The sequence below is a fragment of the Microtus pennsylvanicus genome, chromosome 21 (assembly GCF_037038515.1).
Source record: "Microtus pennsylvanicus isolate mMicPen1 chromosome 21, mMicPen1.hap1, whole genome shotgun sequence".
Taxonomy (NCBI): Eukaryota; Metazoa; Chordata; class Mammalia; order Rodentia; family Cricetidae; genus Microtus; species Microtus pennsylvanicus.
This window is the reverse complement of record NC_134599.1, coordinates 36,580,184-36,604,314: the sequence shown is the minus strand read 5'-3', so window position 1 is coordinate 36,604,314 and position 24,131 is coordinate 36,580,184. Positions and strand designations below refer to the sequence as shown.

Sequence of the window (24,131 nt, the reverse complement as noted above, 5' to 3'; positions counted from 1 at the left end):
AATGAAAATACTGTTTTGAGTACACACACGAGATCATTAATGTTTCTTATATTCTCTTCTATTAAGCATTTTTAACATTAACATTGTTAAATTGTGTTGACCAAAGAGCAAATGTTGTGAGTACTTCATCTACCCTTAGACTTGTACTAAGGAGGTAGACTCATGAGGATCAAGAGTTCAAATATATCCCTGAATCATTACTAACATTTAGGCAAAACTGAATAACAAACAAGAAAATCTCAAGGGAATTTGTGGAAATATGAAAAACAAAACCAGGAGCAACAACCCACCACCATTTCATAGATACTCTTACTTAAAAAGTATGATCACACACTGCCTGATATTTAGATAAAAAAAAATGAATCAATTAGATGATGGGGTTACCATTCTACACATTATAGTAGAAAAATACAGATTAACAAAAGTCACGGAAGAAAAATAAGGACCATAAAATAAACTTTACTAAATGGATTTGTCACACATGGAGCACACTTTAGTATCTACCTCAAATGTTTCAAAGTAGAAACCACAAGGCAGTGATCTCTACCATCAGTCTTCAGTGAGCATGGTAAATAATTTACTTCCTTCAAGGCTATAATGAAAAATAAATGGATCATTATTTTTTTCTTGAAGCTGGAGACAACTGTAATGTCTAAAGCCTTTACAAAATCATTTTCAGAAAGCGTTTTCTTTTATGTGAGTTTATTCATATTTCTGTCTTTTAATTGATACACATAGGCTTTAAAATATTTAGAGCACTAGAAACATGGCTGGGCAGTTAAGAAATGTTTGCTACGTGGCCCAAGGTCTGATTTTTTGACAACCTCCTGTAATTTCTGCAATAAAATCCTAGGATCTAATATATCAGAAACCAGCATGCACATTCACATACCCACACAAAGCACACTGATATCACATAATCACAATTAAAACAACTCTTTAAACATATTTTCAGTCATGAAAGTTTTTCTCATGTAAGAATTCATTCCTATAATATAGGTGTTAAGGCACCTAATGGCTTACAGAGTTTTTCTTCACCATGAAGCAATCAGGCAGGCTTGAAGTCTGAGAAATCAATCCTTCTAAGTTGATGGAATCATTTGGGAAGACTTATGAAATGCTGTCCTGCTGGAGGAAATAAGTCACTGTGGGTAGGCTTTTCTAGTTTACACCCTCTGCTTCATGCTGTAAGTTAAGGATTTGAGTTCTTAACCTGTTTTAGCTGTCATGTTAGACAGTTGTAGCAATAACACTTTCTTTCTTTCTTTTTTGAGAAAGTGTTTCTCTGTAGCTTTGAAGTCTGTCCTAGAACTAGCTTTGTAGACCAGACTGGCCTCAAACTCACAGAGACCCACCTGCCTCTGCCTCCTGAGTGTGGGATCAAAGTATGCACCACCACTGTCCAGCTGTCATGTCACTTTCATGGTGATCCTGTATGTATCCCGCTGGAGCCAAAGGCCAACTTAATTTTTATAAGTTGACCTAGACATTATATCACAACAGAAAAGGAACAAATATAAATCAATAAAGTTTTACACTTGAATCAGTGATTCCATTCAATTGAGGAGAAATATAAAATCTAAAAGGGTTACATTACTGTTTAAATTCATAGTGCAAGTGTTACAGCTCGGGGGGGGGGGGGGGGAATTATCCTGACTGCCAGAAGTCAGACTATACCTACAGCTATGAAAGGAAGGTAGTCTGGATATTTATAGCTGTGTAGAGAAAGATACCCTGATCTGATGTGGGATTCCCCTCTGTGTGATGTGATTACCATTAATGAATAACGAAACTGCCTTGGCTTGTTGATAGGGCAGAACTTAGGTCGGCAGGGATAACTGAACTGAATGCTGGGAGAAAGAAGGGAAGAGTAAGTGAGATGCCATGGAGATGCTGAAGACAGATGCTGGGAATTTTACCCAGTAAGTCACAGCCACAAGACCATACATAGATTAATAGAAATGGGTTAAATTTATATGTAAGACTTAGCCAATAAGAAGCCAGAGCTAATGGGCCAAGCAGTTGTTTAATTTATACAGTGTTTGTGTGATTATTTCAGATCTAAGCTAGCCAGGTGCCTGGGAACCAAACAAGCAACCTCCCTACAACACTGACTGTCAGAAGTCAGGCTATACCTACAGTTGTGAAGAGAAGGTATCTTGGGATGTGGGATTCTCCTCTGTATGCTGTGAACATGATTTATTACCATTGGTAAAAAAAAAAAGTTGCTTTGGCCTACAGCAGGGCAGAATATAGTCAGGCTGGAAGAGAGAGAGAGAGAGAGAGAGAGAGAGAGAGAGAGAGAGACAGAGACAGAGACAGAGAGACAGAGAGAGAGAGAGAGAGAGAATAGGTGGAGTAAAAGAGATGTAGTTGTTCAAGCAGAAAGATGCCAGAACAGAACATTACTGATAAGCCACAGCCTGTGGTGAGATTAATAGAAATGGGTTAATTTAAGATGTAAGAATTAGTCAATAAGAATCTTGAGCTAACAGACCAAACAGTGTTGTAACTAATATATTTTCTGTGTGACTATTTGGGTCTAGATGGCGCCAGAAACTTCCTGAACAGTCTCAAATTACAATCCTGGATATGTACAGCTGATAGGAAAGCTACCCTGACTGTTATTAAGTCAGGCTATGCCTGAAACTGTGGAGAAAAGGTATTCTGAATAGTTATAGCTCTAAAGAGAAAGGTACCCTCACTGACCTGTCAGGACATACCTACAGCTGTGAAGGGAAAGTATACTGGATACATACACCTATAAGGAGAAAGGAATCCTGACTGTTGAGAAGTCTGGCTATCTCCTTCTGCTCCTGATTTGGACCTTGAGATTTCTGTCTGGTGCTCCCATGTGGGTCTCTGTCTCTGTCTCCTTTCATCGTCTGATGAAGGTTAATATTCATGAGGATGCCTATGTGTTTGTTTGTCTTTGGATTCACCTTCTTATTTAGCTTCTCTAGGAACATGAATTATAAGTTCAATGTCCTTTATTTATGGCTAAAAACCAAATATGAGTGAGTACATCCCATGTTCCTCTTGGAACTCAGGACCACGAGGGGTACACCCACACACTGAGAAAATGGGGATGTTCTATTGGGAACTCACCAAGGCCAGCTGGCCTAGGTCTGAAAAAGCATGGGATAAATCCGGACTAGCTGAACAAAGCGGACAATGAGGAATACTGAGAACTCAAGAACAATCGCAGTGGGTTTTTGATCCTACTGCCTGTACTGGCTTTGTGGGAGCCTAGGCAGTTTGGATGCTCACCTTACGAGACCTAGATAGAGGTGGGCAGTCCTTGGGCTTCCCACAGGTCAGGGAACCCTGATTGCTCTTCGAGCAGATGAGGGAGGGAGACTTGATCGGGGGAGGGGGAGGGAAATGGGAAGCAGTTGCGGGGAGGAGGCAGAAATCCTTAATAAATAAATAAATTAAAAAATAAATAAATAAATAAATAAAAACCCTGGTTCGATTCCCGGAAGTCTGGCTATAACTGAAGCTGTGGAGGGAAGGTAGCCTGATACCTAGGGCTCTGAAGAAAATGGTAGGCTGATTGTTAGAAGTCAGGCCATACCTACAGTTGTGAAAGGAAAGTGTACTGGATACCTACAGCTATGACAAGAAAAGGTATCCTTGTAGAGGCCCCAAACCATGAGCCTATTTCCACCTTGTCTGAAGGTCAGAGTTTCAGGGTGGCAAAGTTGTTAACAGGTGTGGTTACACACCCTGACCTAAGGTGTGGTTGTTTTGTGTTTTGTACTTTAAGAGGGCCCAGGCAGATAAATCCACTCCCCCTTGAGCAAAGGTGAGAGAATTCAAACATACTTTTGCTCCTTCTTTTGAATTAAGATGTTTGGCCTAAGGAATGACTGCCTTTAGGATCCTTGGTCTAGGGTCGGTTCACTGCCTGAATAACAGAATGTTTTTCTCAATAATCAAGGACTTGATGGATCAAAGTATTGAAGCAAGTAACTGTTCTAGTTGTCCTTGGCATTGTGTTAAAGCAGTCTTCTGTCTCCCCCCCCCCATTGTATTGGGGTATAAACATAATGGGAAATTAAATGCAGGCAGATTTACAGTATTCACTGGAACTCCCTGCCAGTACTATCCTATGCTTCTGCTTTATTATTTTCACTTGTGTCTTCATTCTCTTTGCTTATTTTTCTAATCCCCAGGTCCCTACCCTGGTAACTGGTATACTTGTCAAAGATGGTCCCTGACAAACACTGGCTATTGGGAAGTCCGGCTATATGTGAGGCTGTGTTCCAGTGGGAGATGTTCTCCATGCAGGATGTAGCAATACTGCTCCTCTCCAAAAGAGCCATCACAGCTGGGCCCTGCTTCATTCTGCTAAGAGAGCTTCAGAACAGAGATGTCCATGGCTGTTATACTCCACTTCCCTAAGGGAGTTTCCTAGCAGAGATGTTCGATGTTTCTCTGTTTCACCCCACTAGGGAGTTTCCTAACAGAGATGCCAATTTTTTTCTCAGCTTCAGCCCAAATTGTTACTTCTCTGCTTCACTGGAGTTAATGGGAAACTTGCAGAAATGTTGAAGTCGCTGGTGAAGAGTTGCTACTTCTGCTCTGCTCCTTTAAGGGAGTTTGCCAGCAGAGGTGACCAAAGCTTCTCTGTTCCAATCCACTACAAAGTTTCTTACCACTGCAGTGAAGGTTTTCACCCAAAACTCATTCAAGAAATTTAATTGGAAGGGAAGAATCCAGGAGAGGGGCTCTCTCTGCCAGGGCAGAAGCCAGCTGAACATGTACAGAACTTATATAGGACTTCTTAGTCACAGAGTATTCCCAGGGAGAAGGTTCTCATGGTGGGAATTGGTTAGATGTCAATCTCTGATCTTGAACAATGCAGAGATTGGCTGGATTTCATGTTCAGGGGTTGGTAGATCTTGAGCTTAGGGATTAGCTGGTTTTGTGCTCAGTTGGTCAAGGGTAGAGTGTGTTTCTTTGGCTTTTGTTTTAGAGTCAAAGTGTGTTCTATCACTTGCCTTTTATAGTCTTTTAAGTCTGATTTCAGGGTCAGGTGTTTCTTTCATTGGCTCTGGATTCAGAAACAAAGTGTATTTCCTTGTCTTGGTTTTAGAGTCAGGATGTATTTCTTTGTCTCCAGTTTCAGAGTCAAAATTATGTATTTCACTGGCTCTGATTTCAGAGTCAGGATGTGTTTTTTTTTGGCTGGCCCATTTACCCTACACATAGGACTTCATAAATTCATTTTACCATGAGTTTGTAAGTACAAACAGTATAAAAATGACATCATAATGCTTGAAAAGATTGTTAACACTGACAAATTTATTTCTACAGAAGAAATAGCTCTGTGTTGTAGGCAGAAGATCCTTGTTCATTCCTGGCTGCCTAGACCCAAAATAATGACACAGAAACAATATTAATTAAAACACTGCTTGGCCTATTAGCTTAAAATTCTTTTTTTTTTGAGACAGGGTTTCTCTGTGGCTTTGGAGTCTGTCCTGGAACTAGCTCTTGTAGACCAGGCTGACCTCACACTCACAGAGATCCGCCTGTCTCTGCCTACCTAGTGCTGGGATTAAAGGCATGCACCACCACCACCCAGCTAGCTTAGAATTCTTATTAACTAACTCTGACATCTTTTTTTTTTTGGTTTTTCGAGACAGGGTTTCTCTGTGGTTTTGGAGCCTGTCCTGGAACTAGCTCTTGTAGACCAGGCTGGTCTCGAACTCACAGAGATCGGCCTGCCTCTGCCTCCCAAGTGCTGGGATTAAAGGCGTGCGCCACCATCGCCTGGCTAACTCTGACATCTTAAATTAACCCATTCCTATTATTTTGTATTTTTCCACAAGACTTGTGATTTACCAGTAAGATTCCAGGGCATCTGTCTCCAGACTCCAGATACATGGAGTCTGACTCCACTTTCTTTTCTCCTCTATCTCTGCTTGGAATTCCTGCCTTGCTCTATTCTGCCCTGCTATAGACCGAAAGCAGCTTTTTTTTTTTTATTAAACAAAGGCAACAAAATATATTCACAGCATACAGAGGGGAATACCAAATCACTTTGTAGCTGATTATAAATGTTTTGGCTAAAGATCTGACCAAATACTGTATAATAAGAAGTCCTCTTTTTTATTTCAGGTCAATGTCTACTGTAATATGCAAAGATTTTAAAAGATTGCTGCAAATAAAAATTTTACTCCTATATAAAGCTCAAATTTTTCCACACTGAATACATTTATAGGGTTTCTCTGCAGTATGATTTTTTTCTCATGATTTAGATTATTCATACATGCAAATGCTTTATCACACTGATTACATTCATAGAGTTTATCCCCAGTGTGTGATCTTTTATGCATTTGAAGAGTACTGTGACGTACAAAGGCTTTACCACACTCATTACATTCATAGGGTTTGTCTCCAGTATGTGTTAGTATGTCTTTGAAAATGACTATAATAAACAAAGCCTTTACCACACTAATTACAAACACAATGTTTCTCTCCAATATAGGTTCTTTTATGCTTTCGGAGGTTACTGTGACATGCAAAGGCTTTACCACACTGATTACATTCTGTAGTAATAAGGGCGGTGGGGCTGCATTCCCAGCACCCCGGCCATCTGCACTGCTAGCTTATGCCCCAAAATAATTACAGGGACACTGTATTCTTTTAAACACTGCTTGGCCCTTTAGCTCTAGCACTTAAAGGCTAATTCTCACATCCTGATCAACCCATCTCTAATAATCTGTGAGAACCGGTCTTACCGGGAAGATTCTAGCCTAGTCCATCCTGGGTCTGAGCTTCATGGCGTGTGTCTGCCCAGGAGCGGGGCATGGCATCTCTCTGAGGTGTCTGCCCTGAGAGGAGAGCTGTCAAGTCTGAGCTCACTTCCTCTTCCTCCCAGCATTCTGTTCTGTTTACTCCACCCACCTATCTTCTAACCAATAAAATGGGCCAAGGCAGTTCCTTTATTAGCCAATGACCTTCCTCCATCAACATTCATAGGGTTTCTCTCCAGTATGGCTTCTTTCATGCCTTTGTAGATTACTGTGACATGCAAAGGCTTTACCACACTGGTTACATTCATAGGGTTTCCCTCCAGTATGAGTTCTTTTATGCTTTCTGAGGTAACTGTGACATGGAAAGGCTTTACCACACTGATTACATTCATAGGGTTTCTCTCCAGTATGGGTTCTTTCATGCCTTTGTAGATTACTGTGACGTGCAAAAGCTTTACCACACTGGTTACATTCATAGGGTTTCTCTCCAGTATGGGTTCTTTTATGCTTTCTGAGGTAACTGTGACATGCAAAGGCTTTACCACACTGATTACATTCATAGGGCCTCTCTCCAGTATGGGTTCTTTCATGCCTTTGTAGATTACTGTGACATGCAAAGGCTTTACCACACTGGTTACATTCATAAGGTTTCTCTCCAGTATGGGTTCTTTCATGCCTTTGAAGATCACTGTGACATGCAAAGGCTTTAGCACACTGGTTACATTCATAGGGTTTCTCTCCAATATGCCTTTTTTCATGTGTTTGAAGAGTACTGTTATGTGCAAAGGTTTTAAAACATTGATTACATTCATAGGGTTTCTCTCCAGTATGAGTTCTTTTATGCTTTCGAGGTAACTGTGACATGCAAAGGCTTTACCACACTGGTTACATTCATAGCGTTTCTTTTCAGTGTATGTCTTTTTATGCATTTGAAGATGACTGTGATGTGAAAAGGCTTGACCACACTCATTTCCTTTATAGGGTTTTAATCTAGTACGTGTTTTTTCAGGCATGTGAAGATGACTTTCACATGTAATGGCTTTAATACATTGAGTATATGCAGAAGTTTTCTCTCTAGTTTGACTTTTTTCATGCCTACAATGATAATGGTACATGTGAAAGCATTACTACATTTAATACATTGTTGAATTTTTTATCTGTATAAATTAATTTTACAATTTAGTCCTTTTTTAAAGAGGAATTAAATGTTAACATTTTATTACCATGTTTACAATTTTGTTTTTCCCCATTAAGGCTTGCTTTTCATCTTTGAAGATACATGATTCACATTTACAGAATCTTTTTTCTACATGAGAATTTTCGTGTATTTGAAGAGAACTGAAAAAACTCAGAGCTTTACCACTCTTATTGCATTCATGTGTCCTCTACTGTGAGTGATACTACATTTGCTAAGTAAACTAGGACAAAGAGAAATATTTGTACAGTCCTAGTACTCATGGTGCTTTTCTGAAATGTGAGATTGTTGATATATTAACAATGAGGCTATAAAACTAATTACTTGTATACTTTTATATCAAATTCAACACGTATACTCAACATGGAGACTGCTACACATCTTCTGTTTGTTCTGAGAGAGAGGTATGCTATATCTTTTCACATCCCTATGCTCATGTGGCTTGTATCCAGTGTAACATATGATATACCTAGTAAAGGAAGAATAACAAATACAAGATTTCCACATTGAGATCACACTTTATGTCCTCATAGACTTGTGGCATCTGGATTAAGGCCTCTCCACAACAGCTGCCCCTTGATTCATGACTCTAACTGCCCCCTCACTGAACTTAACACAGTCACAAGTATATGGGTTAAACTACCTTTTCTATGGACTATTAGTGTAGTAGAGAGTTTTAGAGATATACTTATCATCTTTTCAACATGTATATCTTTTATAATATGAATAATATGAAATAAACAGACAATTTTACAGTATAGTTCTCATTGTATTATGATTCAAATGGTAATATAAGTTAAGACATTGTTTCCTTGACTTCTTTCTTAAAAGAATGACTTGCAAATGCAGTTCACCTATCTGAAATTAAGGTATATGATTTTGTGAGAATTTAATAATTATCAATGCATGTTATTATATACACTGCTGCTGTTGTTTAAAACATATAGGATGTATTACAATTCTTCAGAGGTATATTTGTATATTTATAAATGAAAATTACCTTTCATGTCTTCTAGAACTTTGACAATGTTCTTCAACATTATGGTCTTCCCAACTGTATCCTAAAATATAGTGCCAGACATTATATATTAAAAATTGTAAAAAAAATTTAGCCACCATTTGTAGTAAACCTTACAACCATGCCTGATTTATTTACCCCATTCTACTTTCTCATTCATATTACAAAAGAGCACCATTAACCAATGAACAGTTGTCCCCTTATTTGAAACATGAAAGATAATTCAGCCCTACCTATAGTAGTGAGGTTTCTGTAGGTCTTCACCATCACATCTTTGTAGAGATTCTTCTGGGAAGGATCCAGCAAAGTCCATTCTTCCCAATTGAAGTCGACATGCACATCATCATGGGTCACTGTATTCTAAAATATGCCATACATGTGTACAACCAAAAGCACGATTCTGACAACACTGTAAATGTATACTTCTTTGACAGTATAGTCATATAATTCTGGTGCTCCCCATACTTACTCCATGACACAGACATCATAATTTAATCACCAAGTCACTTTAGAAGCAAAATGAATAGGAGGCTCACCTCTGTCATTTCTGACCCTTTGAATGGGATATCACCTTACAAGAGAAATGCCTACTGACCAACAATGAAAGATATGTAAACAGATCAAGAGTACAGAGTACAGATAAGAGAAACTGTATGAAAGGTTAATACCTACCTACAAAAAGAAAAATAAGATGAAAAAGCCAGATGTATTGAATCATACCTCTAATCCTTATACTCAAAAGGCAGAGGCATGTATATCTATCTTCCTCTGAGTTGAATACCAGCCTAGTCTATGCAATCACTGCTAGGACAGCAAGAAATACATATTAAATATCTGTTTCACATGAAAAATATCAAACAAATATAAAAGAAATAACTCATAGGTTTTTACTGGTTTCTACAAAGAGTTATGCATTCACTTGAACTCTTTATTCATCTACCAGAAACCTGAAGTGTCCCAATTTTAACTGCAATGTAAATAAGATTTTACTAAAAGCACTGTGTGTTTAAAGTTACAAATTGACAAATGAAAACAATAGCAATGAATATGCTGATTATAAATAATCAACACAGAGCAAAAAAGATAGATCAACAGTAAATAGTCCTCCTGGTCTTGCATACAGGTGGGCTCAAGGACTTACATGGGGGATCATAACTATCCATTGTTCCCAGCTTAGGGTTTCTAATACCATCTTTTGATCAGTGTAAAGACCAGGTACTCACATGGTGCATATCCATGCATACAGGTAAAATACGTAGAGGTAGGCAGAGTAAACAGGATTGAATTCTGGAAGGAAGAAGGCAGAGTCATAGAGAACCACCATGGAGGTGCCAATATCAGACATGCTGCATCTTTCCCGGTAAGCCACAACCTTGTGGTGATATCCAGATTACTAGAAATGGGTTAAATCAATATATGAGAGTTAGCCAATAAGAGGCTACAGATAATGAACCAGGTAGTATTTAAATTAATACAGCTTCTGTGTGATTATTTTGGGTGTAAGCTAGCCAGGACGACAAGCAATCCCATCTTTGTCGCCAAGAAGGGAACAAAGGGCCACCCTCCTCCTCCTACAAAAATATTCTTTTTAAAATAAAAATTCAAAACAAACAAAACAGGCAGGAAGAAGTTTATGCACCTGCAATCCAATGACTCAGAAGGCACAGGCAGTATTAATGTCATGAATACATGCCATTCTGGGAAACATAATGAAACCTTCTGACAAATTTTAAAATTCAAGATATGGGCGAAGCTCAGTACAATAGCATATGCTTGATAGGAACCATCATACAACAATATTGAAACAAAAGCCAGGAATGCTGGCCCACTTTTAATCCCAGCACTTGGGAGTCAGAGTCAAAAGATCTGTGAGTTTGAAACCAGCCTGGTATATAGAGCTAGTTTCAGGACAGCTAGGGCTACAAAGACAAACCTTGTCTCCAAAAATAAATAAACAAAAATGAAAACAGTGGGCTATTAAACCACCTAGGCACCAAATAGCAGCTAATTCTACTGAATCTTGTGTGATTTAGTGTTAGAATTTATGATGGTGGGGAAGTTATGACAGCAAAAGAAGAAAGCTGACTGATTAGTTTCAACCACAACATGGTAGGCACAAAAAACAGGAAATGGGTTGAGGCTACAGAAACTCATATTGTGGGATTCCCTTCTGTATGCTGTGATTATCATTAGTTAATACAGGAACTGCTTTGGGCTTAAGCAGAGCTATGGGAAAGAACTTAGCTAGGTGGGGAAAACTAAACTGAATGCTAGGAGAAAGAAAGTGGAGTCAGGGAGAAGTCATGGAGCCCCACCAGAGACAGATGCTGAGAACTTTACTAGGCCACAGTCACATAGCAATACACAGATTAATAAAAATTGGTTAAATTAATATGTAACTGTTAGCCAGTAAGAAGCTAGAGCTAATGGGCAAAGCAGTGATTTATTAATACAGTTTCTGTGTGATTATTTCAGGGCTGAGCAGCTGGGAACTAACAAGTGGCTTCCCACAACAAACTGGTGCTTGTGTGGCCAACTAAAATCCACTTAAAATCTTAGAGAGCTTGGAAAAGGATTCTAGACACTAAAAAAATAAAGTTTAGCCACATTTATTTCCCCAAATGGGGTTTGCTTACTGGTGACATGCTGTGGTTCCTTTAAGAGAGTTTTTCTGATTTAGAGATAGCAGGAAAAAAACCTGCACCATTTTGAAATGCTGGCTTTCTGGACTGTGCTGCCACTGTGAACTCTTGACTTTCTGGAGGACCAGCTATGGGATCTGTGAGCAGATTGCTACTGGCAACTTAGATCCCCTATATGCCTGAAAATGGGGCAATGGACTGGATGGAGCAAGCAGGCAGGCCGTATTTGCTCTACCAATGGCACAGCTTAAGTTCCACAGTGCTTAGCATTTTAAGAAGTGCTCCTAAACAGTAAAGAATTACAGACACACAATAGGACAGATTCATACCTAAAAGATCTCTAAATGAGACATGGTGTGTTTAAAAAATGTACATAGGCTTGGGAGAGAGAAGAAAACTATAGAAAGTTATAAAAAGAAGTAAATGGTTTATAAAAATGAAACAAAAGTCTTTAGAGAGACAGAGTATAGAAAATCATAAATTAAAGGAGTAAAGATAATAAAATAAATATTAAAAAGTAATAGAATAAAAAAATAAGCCACATAAACATGGACTATATACAGAGTCTCTGGATTATGTATATTATTGTGTTTTCTTTAATTTTTTTTGGCTGTAAAGGAGCTAAGTAACCAACATATATATTTTAAAGGTATCATGTCTTCAGGATTTGGGTCTAAGGATTTGTTGCTTTGCAAAAGAGGTTCTCTTTTTTTTCCCACAAAGGATGAGAACCTGTGGAATCCCTCCAGACTAATGTGGTTTGATGAAGCAAGACTGCCCAAAAGGTCACTATGATCACACCCAAAAAATTACTTCACCAAATAAAGAGCAGGAAGCAATTTGAAGAGAACTATGCCCATATTCCCAAATACTGTTCATAAATGTTTGTTTACATTTAAAAGGGAATATGCTATAGAGATTTGCATTGGTATGGATCTTGGTTCATTGATACTATTTTAAGGTCAATTTTATTTGTGCATTTCTGCTCTTGATTAAGTCATTGTATTTGTTTAGCTCATTTAAAAATGTAATGTATAATTAAAATATAGGTAAATAGAGAGTCATCTATAATAGTAATAGTTAGTAGCATATTAGATTTTCTCGATGTATAGAAATGTATTTCAGATAGATAGGGATTCTTCAAATCTTTCATAGACTTTCAGAATATGACCTTTAAAATGTTTTAAGAGCTTAAGACTTTTCATGACAATGAGACACATCTGCTCCTGGCAGCAGCAATCTACTTCAAGAGGATAATCAGCATCGAAGAGGCTCCTTATGGAGTTGGTTAGCCATTTGGGCAAGAAACTGCTCTAGGCTGGACTGCTTGATGAACTAGACATGCAGGACTCACAGGGTTCCTGATTCATGAAAGCGTCCGCCAGACATTCTGCAGGACACAGAAGAAGGCAACTGATGGACTATTCCATTGCAAGGCAGAACAGGTCTTCAAATTTCCTACTTTATGGAAAAGTCTGCTTGATAGTATGGACCTGTGAGCTGAAGATTGAATGCCCCCAACAACACAGAATAACTTTGGGTGACTATCCAGGCAACAAGATGTCTTTGTCATTTCTAGAGTTTTGGAAGTTGCTTACAATATACTTCCTGTTTACCTAGGTAATATTATATCCTTCTGGAGTCTCTGTTGGAGTTGAAGAATTGGGAGGTGATATGGAATTCCTCTCTCTATGCTGTGATTATCATTGTTTAATAAGGGAACTGTTTTGGACCTATAGCAGAGCTATAGGGCAGAACTTAGGTGGGGTGGGGGTAACTAAACTGAATGCTGGGAGGAAGAATGCGGAGTCAGAAAGAAGTTATGTAGCCTTGCCAGAGACAGATTCTGGGAACATTAGCTGGTAAGCCACAGCCACATAGTGTTATACAGATTAATAGAAATGGGTTAAATTAAAATGTAAGAGTTAGCCTTAAATAAGAAGCTAAAGCTAAAAGGCCAAGCAGTGATTTAATTAATACAGTTTCTGTGTGATTATTTCAGGGCTGAGCAGCTGGGAACAAACAAGTAGCCCTCTTTACTACATCATATCACAGCCCCAATGAGAGATTTTATCCAGAGAGGCTCCTCCTACTAATGATTTCACCAGCAATCAAATGAAAGTTACCAAGAAGAGGCACATGTTAAAATACATCTTCTTATCTGGGAGGTTTTCATTCAATCAATTAAATTATAACCTGGGTCACTAGAGGCTTATGTTCATCCAAGAAGAAAATTAATTTGGTCATTTCAATGATACTCATAGTCTGCAATAGCCCCTACACTTTTCAAATGTTAAAAGTCTCTTCTGATGCTCAAAACAATCACTTGACAGTGACTTGTGGACAGAGGTTTCTGTCCTACCTGGTCTCAGTCATTCAATCCCAGAGAAACACACAGAGGTCTACATTAATTATAAACTGGTTGGCCTATTAGCTCAGGCTTTTTATTAACTAATTCTCACATCTTGCATTAGTACATAATTTTTGTCTGTGTTAGCCACAGGGTTTGGTACCTTTTATCAGTGAGGCATTCTCATCTTGTTTCCTCTATGTCTGGGTGATGACTGCAGACTTAGCCTTTCCTCTTCCCAGAATTCTCCTGTTCTGGTCACCCCACATATCCTTCCTGCCTGGTTACTGGTAATCAGCATTTTATTAAACTAATACAAGTGACAAATCTTTGCAAGGTACAAGACCAGTGTCCCACAGCAAATAATATCTTGTAAAAATCCGAAAACAGGGATGGAACCCGGTCGCAGAGGCGGACGGAACATGGTCGCAGAGGCGGACCAGCGGCAGCAGAAGACGCAGGCCGCAGGAAACGGAAACCATTGTGGCAGCAGATACAGGCTGCAAGGACCGCACACCGAGACCAGATCGCCGCACATCAATTAAATCAAAGAGGTAGGCCTTTGGTTGGTGAAGTCCCTGGCAAAGGAGGAGCCAGGCCCTATTCCTGAAGACCCTTCTGAGGGGTGAGAGGGACCTTGGCCCCCCGGCAGGAACCAGGAAACAGAGTGAGGGCATTTTGTAAGAGGAGCCCCTGGCCAGCAGGGAAACCTGAACCAGTTTTAAAAGACCCATTAGATAGCATCCATAGGAGGAGATGGGCAGGCGCCAAGGCAAGAATTCACCCAATAATCTGAAAAACAGCATGAAAACACCAGAACCCAACGATCTTACAACAGAAGGTCTTCAACACCCTAACACAGAAGAAGTGGAAAAAATTGACTTTATGAAAGCAATAGGGTCCCTTAAACAACATGTAAAAAATGCCCTTATAGAAATGGATGAGAAGTATAACCAAAAGTTTGAAGAAATGAGTAAATACGTACATAATACCCTGGGAAACCAAGAAAGAACAATCAAACAGGTAATGGAAACAGTTCAAGATTTGAAAACTGAAATGGAAGCAAGGAAGAAAACACAAACTGAAGACCAGCTGGATATGGAAAATCAATGAGCAGAGCCTACAGAAACAAGCATAATCAATAGAATACAAGAAATAGAAGAAAGAATCTCAGATTCTGAGGACACCATAGAGAAAATAAATGCAATGATCAAAGAAAACTGCAAAGCCAACAAATTCTCATCACAAAACATTCAGGAATTATGGGACACAATAAAAAGACCAAACCCAAGAATAATAGGAATAGAAGAAGGAGAAGAGTCACAGCTCAAAGGGCCAGAAAATATTTTTAACAAAATATTGGAAGAAAACTTTCCCAACATAAAGAAAGATATTCCTTTGAATATTCAAGAAGCATACAGAACACCAAACAGACTGGATCAAAGAAAAACATCCGCTCGCCATATAATAATCAAAACACAAAATATACAGGTTAAAGAAAGAATATTAAGAGCTGCAAAGGAAAAAAGGCCAGGTAACTTATAAAGGTAAACCAATCAGACTTACACCTGACTTCTCTATGGAAACAATGAAAGCCAGAAGGTCCTGGATAGAAGTACTGCAGAAGCTAAGAGACCGTGGATGCAAGCCCAGACTACTATACCCAGCCAAGCTTTCGTTCACTATAAATGGAGAAAACAAGACATTCCAGGATAAGAACAAATTTAAACAATACGTAGCCACGAATCCAGCCCTACAGAAAATAATAGAAGGAAAATCGCAACCAAGGAATCCAACACAGCCAACACTGCCTACAATAACTGAGGCATCTAGCGACCCTTCACTAGCACAACTCAAAGAAGGGAGACACACAAATTCTACTTCCAAAAACAATAAGAATATCCAGAGTTAACAACCACTGGTCATTAATATCACTTAATATTAATGGTCTCAATTCACCTATAAAAAGGCACAGGCTAAGAGATTGGATACGAAAACAGGATCCAACATTCTGCTGTTTGCAAGAAACACATCTCAACCACAAAGACAGGCATCTACTCAGAGTAAAGGGTTGGGAAAAGGTCTTTCAAGCAAATGGTCCTAAGAAAAAAGCAGGTGTGGCCATATTAATTTCTAACAAAACTGACTTCAAACTAAAATCAATCAGAAGAGATCGAGATGGACACTTTATACTCATAACAGGAACAATTCTTCAGGATGACGTCTCAATCCTGAATATCTATGCCCCTAATATAAAAGCACCCACTTATGTAAAAGAAATATTACTAAAACTCAAGGCAGACATTAAACCACACACACTAGTAGGAGGAAACTTCAATAAACCTCTTTCAGCAATGGACAGGTCAATCAGACAGAAACCTAAGAGAATTAAGAGAACTACTGGAGGTAATGAAGCAAATAGACTTAACAGACATCTATAGAACATTCCACCCAAATAGGAAAGAATATACCTTCTTCTCTGCAGCTCATGGAACCTTCTCGAAAATTGACCACATACTTGGAAACAAAGGAAACCTCCACAGATACAAAAAAATATCAGTGTCCACCTGTGTCTTATCAGATCACCATGGATTACAGTTAGAAGGCAAAAACCACACTACCTCCAGAAAACCAACAAACTCATGGAAACTGAACAGTCAATTACTGAACCATACCTGGGTCAAGGAAGAAATCAAGAAAGAAATTAAAGTCTTCCTTGAATTTAATGAAAATAAAGGGACAACATAATCAAACCAATGAGACACTATCAAAGCAATGCTAAGAGGAAAGTTCATAGCACTAAGTGCCCACTTAAAGAAAACGGAGAAAGCATACATTGGAGACTTAACAGCACACCTGAAAGCTTTAGAAAATAAAGAAGCAGACGTGCCCAGGAGGAGTAGAAGACTGGAAATAATTAAACTGAGGGCTGAAATCAACAAAATAGAAACACAGAAAACAGTCCAAAGAATGAATGAAACAAAAAGTTGGTTCCTGGAGAAAATCAACAAGATCGACAAACCCCTATCCAAACTAATTAAACAACAGAGAGAGAACACGCAAATAAATAAGATCAGAAATGAAAAGGGGGACATAACCACAGACACAGAGGAAATTCAGAGACTCATTATATCTTACTACAAAAGCCAATATGCCACAAAACTAGAAAATGCAAAAGAAATGGACATTTTTTTAGATAAGTACCATATACCAAAGCTGAACCAAGACCAGGTGAACAATCTAAATAGACCTTCGTTAGTCACGAAGAACTAGAAACTGTTATCAAAAATCTCCCCTCCAAAAAGAGCCTAGGACCATATTGTTTCATTGCAGAATTCTATCAGAACTTCCAAGAAGAGCTAATACCTATAGTCCTTAATGTATTTCACAATATAGAAACAGAAGAGGCATTGCCAAATTCCTTTTATGAAGCTACAGTTACCCTGATACCAAAACCACACAAAGACCCAACCAAGAAAGAGAATTACAGGCCTATCTCACTCATGAATATCGACACAAAAATTCTCAATAAAATACTGGCAAACCGAATTCAAGAACACATTAGAAAAATTATCCATCATGATCAAGTAGGCTTCATCCCAGAGATGCAGGGCTGGTTCAACATACGAAAATCTATCAATGTAATCCATCATATAAATAAACTGAAAGAAAAAACCATATGATCATTTCATTAGATGCTGAAAAAGCATTCGACAAAATTCAATATCCCTTTATGATAAAAGTCTTGGAGAGATTACGGATACAAGGGTCATACCTAAAAATAATAAAAGCTATTTACAGCAAGGCAACAGCTGACATCAAATTAAACGGAGAATAACTCAAAGCCATCCCACTAAAATCAGGACACGACAAGGATGTCCACTCTCTCCATACCTCTTCAATATAATGCTTGAAATTCTAGCAATTACAATAAGACAACATAAGGGGATCAAGGGGATTCGTATCAGAAAAGCAGAAGTTAAGCTCTCGTTATTTGCAGATGATATGATAGTACACATAAGCGACCCCAAAAACTCTACCAAAGAACTCCTACAGCTGATAAACACCTTTAGTATTGTGGCAGGATACAAGATCAACTCCAAAAAATCAGTGGCCTTTCTATACAATAAGGATAAGGAAACAGAGAAGGAAGTTAGAGAAGCATCACCTTTCACGATAGCCACAAATAGCATAAAATATCTTGGGGTAACTCTGACCAAGGATGTGAAAGATCTATTTGACAAGAACTTTAAGTCTTTGAAGAAAGAAATTGAAGAGGACACCAGAAAATGGAAGGATCTCCCTTGCTCCTGGATTGGGAGGATCAACATAATAATTTTAAATTTAAAATTTGGCAATTTTACCAAAAGCATTCTATAGATTCAATGCAATCCCCATCAAAATCCCATCAAAATTCTTCTCAGATCTGGAGAAGACAAAAATCAACTTTATATGGAAAAACAAAAAACCCAGGGTAGCCAAAACAATCTTATACAACAAAGGAGCGTCTGGAGGCATTACCATCCCTGACTTCAAATACTGCTACAGAGCTACAGTATTGAAAACAGCTTGGTATTGACATAAAAACAGAGAAGTCGACCAATGGAATCGAATAGAATTCCATTAACCCACAAACGTAAGAACACCTGATTTTCGATAAAGGAGCTAAAAGTATACAATGGAAAAAAGAGAGCATCTTCAAAAAATCGTGCTGGCAAAACTGGATGTCAACCTGTAGAAGAATGAAAATAGATCCATATCTATCACCATGCACAAAACTCAAGTCCAAATGGATTAAAGACCTCAATATCAGTCCAAACACACTGAACCTGATAGAAGAGAAAGTGGGAAGTACTCTACAACATATGGGCACAGGAGACCACTTCCTACGTATAACCCCAGCAGCACAGACATTAAGGACCTCATTGAATAAATGGGACCTCCTGAGACTGAGAAGCTTCTGTAAAGCAAAGGACGCTGTCGCTAAGACACACAGGCAACCCACTGACTGGGAGAAGATCTTCACCAACCCCGCAACTGACAAAGGTCTGATCTCCAAAATATATAAAGAACTCAAGAAACTAGACCATAAAAGGCTAATCAACCCAATTATAAAATGGGGTACTGAGCTGAACAGAGAATTCTCAACAGAAGAAGTTCAAATGGCCAAAAGGCACTTAAGGTCATACTCAACTTCTTTAGCGATCAGGGAAATGCAAATCAAGACAACTTTAAGATAATATCTTACTCCTGTCAGAATGGCTAAAATAAAAAACACCAAGGATAGCCTTTGCTGGAGAGGCTGTGGAGAAAGGGGTACACCCATCCATTGCTGGTGTGAATGCAAACTTGTGCAGCCACTTTGGAAAGCAGTGTGGCGGTTCATCAGGAAATTCAGGATCAACTTACCCCTGGACCCAGCAATACCACTCTTGGGAATATACCCAAGAGAGGCCTTATCATACAACAAAAATATATGCTCTACTATGTTCATAGCAGCATTGTTTGTAATAGCCAGAACCTGGAAACAACCTAGATGCCCTTCAATTGAAGAATGGATGAAGAAAGTATGGAATATATACATATCAGAGTACTACTCAGCAGTAAAAAACAAGGGCTTCTTGAATTTTGCATGCAAGTGGATGGAAATAGAAAACACTATCCTGAGTGAGGTAAGCCAGACCAAAAAAGAGGAGCATGGGATGTACTCACTCATATTTGGTTTCTAGCCATAAACAAAGGACATTGAGCCTATAGTTAGTGATCCTAGAGAAGCTAAATATGGAGAACCCAAAGAAAAACATATATAGGCATCCTCCTGAATATTAACCTTCATCAGGCGATGAAAGGAGACAGAGACAAAGACCCACATTGGAGCATTGGACAGAAATCTCAAGGTCCAAATCAGGAGCAGAAGGGGAGAGAGCACGAGCAAGGAACTCAGGACCGCAAGGGGTGCACCCACACACTGAGACAATGGGGATGTTCTATTGGGAACTCACCAAGGCCAGCTGGCCTGGGCCTGAAAAAGCCTGGGATAAAACTGGACTCGCTGAACATAGCGGACAATGAGGAATACTGAGAACTCAAGAACAATGGCAATGCGTTTCTGATCCTACTGCACGTACTGGCTTTGTGGGAGCCTAGGCAGTTTGGATGCTCGCCTTACTAGAACTGGATGGAGGTGGGGGTTCCTTGGACTGTCCACAGGGCAGGGAACCCTGATTGCTCTTCGGGCTGAGGAGGGAGGGGGACTTGATTGGGGGAGGGGGAGGGAAATGGGAGGCGGTGGCGGGGAAGAGACAGAAATCTTTAATAAATAAATTTTAAAAAAATCAGAAAACAAGTTACATCTTTCCAACATACAATGGTATAGAATATGGAACACCATTTACACTGCAAAATAGAGAAATGGAGACATAGTGAGAGAAGATTGAACCAAGAGAAGATTGAAGCATAGCAGGACAAATATTAAATCCTGTAGCTCTGTCTCTGATACACAAGGCTTCAGTTTCAAAGGGCTTAGATGGCCCTATCCCTGCATCTAGTTTTCGTTGTGTTTTTTTTTTTTTGAGACAGGGTTTTCCTGTAGCTTTAGAGTCTGTCCTGGAACTAGCTCTTGTAGACCAGGCTGGCCTCGAACTCATAGACATCTACCTGCTCTGCCTCCCGAGTGCTGGGATTAAAGGCATGCACCATACCACCCAGCCCTGCATCTTTTCATATATCTCTGTGGTTAATTTCACTCCCTATATTCAGCTAGTTCTCCACAGAAGATGTTTTATAGTTTAGGCATCTCAATATCTTATGCTATCAAAATGCAACCTAGGCTGTATCAAAATACAACCCTGGCTGTTTTGGAATATTATGTTAAGATGTGTTATATTTGTTTATGTTGTGAAACAATTGTTTCAATGATACAAATATTCGTTGCATTCTTTTATGTTGCATGTGTATAATTCTGTGAAGCTATGATACTGGGCTGGTCTAAAATACCTATTTGGCCTAATGAACAGTCAGTAGCTTGGTAGAAAAGTATAAGAAGGGCTGGCAAGCAGAAACAATAAACAGGAGGAGAAATCTTGGAGGAAAAAAAGGAAGGATGACCAAGAAAAGGAGAGAAAAGTATGGGCCAGTGACTCAGATACACAGCAAGCCACAGAATAAGAAGTAAATAAAAATTTATACAGAATAGAGAAAGATAAAAGCCCAGAAGCAAAAGGTAGATGGGACAATTAGTTTAGAAACGCTGGCTAGAAACAAGACAACCTAAGACCAGAAATTTATAATAATAATAATAATAATAATAATAATAATAATAAGCCTCAGTGTATGTCACTTTTTGAGAGCTGGGTGGCAGACCTCCAAAAGAGTAAAAACAACAACACCAGGTTTTGTCCTCATAGCTTCATGGTATGAACTCTCACAATCTCTTCACTGGGTTTCTGTCTCTGCCAAACATGGATGCCAGTAACAATGCTGAATTGTAACCACAAACTAAAAACCCAGTACCCTAAATTTTGATTCTTTCTTGTTTACAGGACCAGCACATGATGAGTGGTCCTGAAAAGCTTAACTTCTTAATTGACAGACACTAACACACTTGGACCACAGGTGTAGCAGATTTTGTATGAAATTGCTTCCTAGGATTAGGAATCACTTTGCTTACTCCTTACATAAATTGAAGATTTATGTGGATGGAGTCTTACTCCTGGAGCACCTTGCTAGACTTCCATTCCATGGCAAGGGCCTGTCTATAATAGTAATAAACTCCTTGAAAATCCCTGCTTCTTTCAGTAATTGGTGGCCACCTGAAACTACCTTTTCATTTTCATTTATTTCAGCCCCACGTGTTTTCTTTTTACTGTAGACCTGAATGAATCATCAGTAATAACCATCCAACAGATCCAATATTTCACTTAAGGAATCAGCCCATTTTTTTAATTGGGCTTTACTAAATATCCAGGTAATAGAAAGATTTTGGAGCCAAAATATCAAACAACGACCTCTAGCTTAATCTGTTATGGAGTCTATAATTTCCAACTGAAATCCTATGATCTCAGTCTCTACTTTCTGACATTCTTCTTAACATTTCTGTCTTCCTGGTCCTATAAGAACAGCCAATTTAGTTCTGTGTAAAACTTTCTATATTTTTTTCACCACCTAAAGTCTAGATATCTTCTACACTCTTTCAAGAGGCATCATTCCCAGGTTCTGCCTAGCAACAATATTACTTTTGGTTTTCCATTTCTTTGTCCTACTTGCATTTATGTTGCTCTGATTAAATCCTCTAACCAAATCAGCTCAGACAATGAGTGGGGTAATTTGACTTCATCATTTTTAGAGCTTAGGATAGAAAATCATGTTAATAGTTGAATGCAAAAATCCATGGACAAAGATTGTTCCCTGGCTTTCTCTCTTGCCCAGTCACTCCTTCATTCATGCTAAGATAGCTCCCTTTTGTAGCCCAAGCCCACTTTCTTAGGGATATTGCCACCCTCATTGGAGGAGCCTTCCCACGTGAATCATCAACACAATCTCTCCCAGATACAGCAGTCATGGCTTTTATGAACCACGCCACTCTGAACACAGTTGAGCAAATGTCCTTGTGGTAGGATCTTTTGGATATATGTCCAAGAGTGGTATAGCTGGGTCTTGAGGTGAATTGACTCACAACTTCCTGAGGACTGCATGTTGATTTCCACATTGGCTGTACAAGTTTGCACTTGTAAAATGAATCCCCTTGCTACATGTCCTTGCCAGTATTAGCTGCCCCTTGATTTATGGAGCTTAACAAATCTAACAGGTGTAAGATAAAATCTCAAAGTAGTTTTGATATTCATTTTCCTGATGGCTAAAGATGTTGAACATGTCTTCAAGTGTTTCTCAGTCACTTTAGATTCTTTTACTGAGAATTCTGTTTAGAGGTGTTCCCCATTATAGTTGGATTATTTGCTTTGTTCTTGTCTAGTTTCTTGAATTCTTTAATATCCTAGGTGAGGAAGCCCATAATCACATGGAAAAATATGATATTTACGCACTTATAGGTGGATATTAGCAGTTAAGTAAAGTATAATCACAGTAATCACAGTTAATCACAGTACAATCCATAGACACAGACAGGCTAAGTAACAACAGCTCTAGGGGAGATGCATGGATCTCCCTGGTAAGCAGAAATAGAACAGATCTTGTGGGTATACTGGAGGCAGGGGGGATGGGAAGAGGAAGGATCAGGTGAGCGAGGAAGAGACAGATGGGGAGAAGACAGGGAAAGACAGGGGATGTGGAAACTGTAGTGAAAACATTCTGGAAACTATAAAGGTGACCCTAGTGACTGTTCCTAGTAATCAAGAATATGGAGGTTGAACTAGCCGTTTTCTGTAACCACATAAAGCTCCCAGTGGGACTGGGACACCAAGCCAGCTACAAAATATTCAACCCACTTGTACCACCTGCAAGATATGCTGGGACACTGGTGACTCTGAGATTTCTTAATGGCCAATAAATGACTGGTCTAACTTGAAGCTCATACTATGAGAGGAAACCCATAACTGAAAACTGCCTAGATGGCCAGGAACCAGAACTTGAATGGCTCAGAGAACAGGGGTAGAACCAAATAACAGCTGACCAAGAAAAGATATCAATAAAATGGTTCTTAACTATTTCTTGCTATAATCATAGGTTGACACCTGGCCTACTTGTTATTAAAGAGGCTTCTTCCAGGGGCTGATGGAAGCCCATCAGAGATCCTTACCCAAACATAAGCTTGAGCTGTATTGATCTTGTAGAAGGAGGGTGTGAGGATTGTAGCATTCAGTGGTTGAGGAAATCAGGAGAACATGGCCCACACAATCAACTAAGTAGGGCATATAGTGGCTCAAAGAAAACTGATGTAGCAATCACAGAGTCTTCATGGCTCTGTTCCAGGTCCTCTGCATACATGCTATAGTTCAGCTTGGGGTGTTTGTGAAACTCCTAACTGTAGGAGTCATGGCATCTCTGACTCTTTTGTCTGTTCTTAGGACCCTTTTCCTTCTATTGCATTGGCCTTGTCTAGCCTTGAAATAAGAGTCTGTGCCTAGTCTTATTGCACCTTGGTATGATTTATTTTGTTGATTTCCCTGGGAGGTCTGCTCTTTTTTTTTTGAAGGGAAAAGGAAGC

At 39.0% G+C, this 24,131-nt stretch overlaps 1 long non-coding RNA gene across 1 annotated transcript in view; it reads right to left on the bottom strand.

Annotated features, from left to right (window-relative positions):
* Positions 1-716: 716 nt before the first annotated feature.
* Positions 717-24,131, bottom strand: part of LOC142839377 (uncharacterized) — a 40,135-nt gene continuing 16,720 nt past the window's right edge. The window contains exons 2-4 of the long non-coding RNA XR_012908732.1: positions 9,211-9,337; positions 8,960-9,020; positions 717-1,125 (exon numbers count right to left, since the gene is read on the bottom strand). This is a non-coding gene — a long non-coding RNA (uncharacterized LOC142839377). The remainder of the gene's footprint in view (positions 1,126-8,959; positions 9,021-9,210; positions 9,338-24,131) is intronic.